The sequence below is a fragment of the Marmota monax genome, unplaced genomic scaffold, assembly GCF_021218885.2.
Source record: "Marmota monax isolate L192 unplaced genomic scaffold, Marmota_monax_Labrador192_F-V1.1 WCK01_AAM20220418_F8-fsc00080, whole genome shotgun sequence".
In the NCBI taxonomy this organism is placed as follows: Eukaryota; Metazoa; Chordata; class Mammalia; order Rodentia; family Sciuridae; genus Marmota; species Marmota monax.
In genome coordinates, this window is record NW_026694750.1 from 518,594 (window position 1) to 523,336 (window position 4,743).

The following is a 4,743-nucleotide window of genomic DNA, read 5'->3' on the forward strand; positions in this document are numbered from 1 at the left end:
GCTGCTACTGAAAGCGAAAGCCCGCGGGGCCGCGAGCCCCAGGGCAGGGGCGGGGCCACCGAGGACACGCCCCACGCCCCTAAGCCGCCCGCCGCCCGGCTCTCCCCCACCGCTGCGAGCCACCCTTCCAGCGGAGGGCAAGGGACCCGCACTGGGGACGGCTGGGCCTCTTCTCCTGCCCTCCTCCACCGACCCGCCTCGGTTCCCAGCAGCCACCCCTCCAGAAGGGTAGGACCACCTCGGAAAAACATGCCCCAAAGCTGACACCTGTTGTAGGGGACCCAGGGCTTCTAGATCATTCGCTCGTTTAGACTCTGGAGCCAGATCACCTGCCTATGAATCTCTGCACCTCACAGGACCTTTGGGAAGATACATGATATACACAGTAGAGTAGGTGTTATGTGTGCTTATAAATAAATGTCTCTGTCATGTAAGGAGCACTGTATAAGCACTAGCTGGCCCTCCCCTGACCCCCTACTGGGGACTAAACCCAGGGGCACTTTACCACTGAGCTGTATCTCCAGCCTTTTTATTTTTAATTTTGAGCCGGTCCGGCTAAGCTGCGTGGCTGGTCTGGAACCTTTGCCTCAGTCTGATGCTCCTGCCTCCTAGGCGCAAGCGCTGGGAATTAGAGGCCCGAGTGGGCTCTCCCTGTGCTTTTGCTGTTCTTACTGCTTTTCTTTTGTTCCTCCTTAAACATTCACAGAACCCTTTGGAATGAGCCAGAGGCTGCCCTGTCCTTCCTGAGTCTTCTCAGCTGGCAGGTAACCAGAAGCTGGTGGAGGAAGCCCTCCAAGAAGCCACGGGGGCCACCTGAGCTAGCTCATGCCAAGTCCAGCAGGGCTGCTCTCCTGGGATTTCCTTCATCTCTGACGGCCCACTCTAGCTGCCATCCCTGTCCCCTCACTTAGAGTGTCAGCCCTTAATGCCACAGCCAGTCCTGTGTGGCCAGAAAGCCTTCTTCCAGCCCAGCGCAGGGGTGTTTTGGAGGGGTGGGGAGGGGAGATGGCAGTGGTCTGTTCTGCATGCTTCCACAGGCTGCTGAGGAGGTACAGAGGCCTGTGTCAGGCCACCAACCCCCATCAGGGACACCACATGGATGGTACTTCTAGGTGCTGAGAGAGAAACCAGGAAGTGACCCGTGGAGGGTGGAAAATCCCAACTCCTGGTCAGGAGTCTGGGGAATCACCTGGTTCCCACGTTTCTGCAACACGGGCCAGGCTGAGGGCGCAGCTGCCGTAACTGTGCAGAGAGGGACAGCCACCAGGACATGCATCAGGAGTTGCCCGGGCCCTTACAGCTCATGTGGGAACAGTTTGGAGGAGACAGTGGAAGGCTAGTTATTAGTTGCTTGCATGTCTCAGTCCTCTCTGAGTGGGATGCCCCTGGAGGAAGCAGGGGATAGTAGTTGTCCCTGGATGTCCCACACATCTCCCACCCAGTGGGTCCCTCCAGCTGGCAAGTGGCACTATCAGAAACCACAGGTGGGAGCCTCCTGCCATGAGTTCCTGTCTTGGTCTGTGTTCTGTTGTGACAACCCAGTGTCACACTATAAGGAGAAGACATTTCTGGTCCCAGGTAGAAGGGCTGCACCTGGTAAGGGCTTCCTTGCTGGCTGCGCAAGAAAAGAGGCACAGGGCGTCACAAGCCAAGAGACAAGGAGTGAGCAAGGGTACTGTGAGTGTGTGTGTGAGTGTGTGTATGTATGTGTCACTCTCCCTCCTTACAGAGCCACCAGTCCTGAAAGTGCCTTCCTCAGAGGCTCCGCCCTCTTAACGCCCCATAATGGGGATTGAATTCCAACGTGAGTTGCAACATCGTCAAGCCATAGCGGTCCCCGTTCTGGGGGCTGTTCATGTTCCAAATCTCTCCTCCCAGGTGGGGCCACCCAGGTTTGAGGATGTGGTGATGTCTCATTTACCTCTGCCAAGTACAGGTCAGGCCCAGGGGGCACAAATTGAGGGAGAAGAGGGGACAGTGTTCCATGACAACCAAAGTTGTCACGTATTTGGCACGGGAGGCTCTGGGAGGCAGCTTCTGGCTCCTTCTCTCTGGGGGCACTTGGAGATTTTGCTGCTGATTCTGCCCCCACCCTGGTCCTCCAGGCTTCTGCTGAGGTGACATCCCCACAGGAAGCACTTTGGGGGAGAGACTGCCCCAGGTTGGCTTCCTCCCTGGGGTGCACAGTTGCCACACAGCTCATATCCCTGCCCCGTGCTGCTACTCCAGCAATGATGCCTCACAGCCTAACCACAGGCTCTTTTATGGAGCACCAACTGTATGCCTGCCCTGAGGTGAAGGGGACTCAGCATTGGGCAAAACAGACAAGACTCCCCGACGGGTGTTATGGTCTCTTGAGATATAAAGCTCCCGGGTTGGACCCTCACAGCCCCTCCTGGTTGGTCCAAGATGAGGGGAGTGTCTCCCTCTCCCCCAAAGGGCAGCAGGGGGCGCTCAGCACAATAGCGACTCCTTCCCTCAATCCTGTCTCCTGGCTTCTCCCCCATGGCTTGGTTTAGGCTGGAGATAGAGCAGAACCGATTCTGGAGAGACCTGTTCCTCTTGGTGTGACCTGCACAGGTGGCCCAGGACTTCTTCCTCTGGATGAGGGATTGATCTTGACACCCGCCATATCGTATCTGCCATTGGGGAATCTGGGAAACTCAGCGATATCAAGGACAGCCCTTTAACATCCCGGATCACAGGGCCCACCTCTGCCCCCAGCCCAGCCTTGGCCCTGGCCTGGCCGGTTCTCACTAGTGATGCTCCAGGAACCTCTGGGCCCCCGGCTCCACTTCTGCAATCTGTCCTCCAGCCTTCAGAGGCATGCCACCCTTGCCCCTGCCACTTCCTAGTGCAGTAGCTCTCAACCAGGGGGTGACTTTGCCCTCCACTCCCACCCCAGGCACATGTAGCAACATCTGGGACACACTGTAGGGGACAGGGAGAGGCACTGTGAACATCCAGTGGGTAGAGGCCGGGGCTTTCCGGAGCCTCCCACAATGCACAGGCAACACCATAACAGAGACTCATCGATGATGTCCAGATTGAGACATTTGACCTGGCCATGGCTCCCCACAGCCTTCACAATTGAATTCAGCTTCCTCAGTGAGACGTTTGAGGGGTTCGTGTCCTGGAGCAAGCTACTGCCAAGCTGATGGGCACTACAACCAGCCAAGCCCATGCACACACCTGTGACTTCCAGAGTAACTGAGCTCCCATCCCCTTGCCTCTACCCACACAGGTCCCCTGCTCAGGATGTCTTTCCCTCCCTGTTTGCCCCACTCTCTCTGCTCTGTGAAGCTGCCCTTGACCACACCCTGCTCAGCCGGGCAGGACTGCATGGCCATCTGTACAGACCGCTAGCAGAATGCTCTTACTAGTTATTAGTTGCTTGCATGTCTCAGTCCTGTCTTAGTAATTGTGATACTAGCAGTTATCGGAAGTCTCCTCTGGGTCACCAGCCTATGTCTGGCGATACACCGTGTCTTGCCCTGGAGATGGCAAGCTTCACAGAACCTTATACAGCTCAGAAGGGGTACAGCAAAGCCAACCCTGTTTTGGCTGCTGCAGAGTCAGAGTTCTGCTAGGCTAGGCTGCCTGTCACACTGCAGGGCTATTTAGCCCTCGAGAGCAGAGAGACATGGTCATGGTCCCATCTGTTTCCCTGGTGACCAGGAGATACACAAAAGGAGGAGCTCAATGAAATGGAAGTCAATGAAGACTGATCCGGAGCCACGTGTATGCAGAAGGCGTTGGAGGATGAGACCCGAGTGAGCAGATGCAGAGTACTTACCAGGCGCAGCTCAGGGATCCAGCCATCCCGGTCATACCCATATCAGAGTAGACAGGACCACCTAGACCCCCCTGCTGTGCGTCTCTTAGACCCTCCATCTCCACAGAGCAAAAAGTGTCACTTGTTCCTTGCAGTGGGTAACCAGGAGATTTCTAACACAGACAGGATGATGGCCTTCTAGTTGCCAACCCAAGGGCTGCATGCATAGTATTTGAAACTTAGTCTGGGGCTCTAAAGACTTCCCTTACTTCCCAGGGCAGCCCCTGGTTGTCAGAAAGCTTCCGCCACCACACACACACTCATATGTCACACTCCAGCAAGCGATGACTATGACCCTACGGGCGGGAAAAGTCTCTGCTGAATCAGGCCACACGTGTGGGACAGGTCAGGCTGTTAACTGAACACTTACTATATGCCAGGCAGTCTGGTAGACCTTTGGGAGGAATTGGCTGTTTAGCTTCAGCCAGCATCTGGAAGCCCTGTTAGACATGCAGATTCCTGGGCCCCTTCCCATGCCTGATGATCATTTGGCTTTGCAAAGAGCCCCCAGGTGGCGAAGGGACACCTTTTGGGAAACTCTACAGAGGGTTAGATGTAGCAGGTGCTGTGGCGGAGGACCACTGTGGTGGTACAGGGAAGGGCGGCCGCCGCCGTGGGGGAGGTGTCTATGCCATGTTCTTGTCCGAGTGATTTTTCAGAAGCAGCTCCAGAACCAGGTCCTTCAGACCTGGCCTCCAGGTACCCAGGGCCACCCCATGTTACAAGGCTGCTGGTGGGCAGCAGGACCCCCACCCAGCCTGGACCCCAGTCAGGACGAGCAACCTTTTCTTGTCCCACTGTCCTGCTTATCTCAGCACTGAATGTACTGGGCCAACCCCTTGATGACTCATGTCCTAAAATCTCAAACAGGAAGCAGCATTTGGTGTTACCACAGCCCTGCAAGCTGC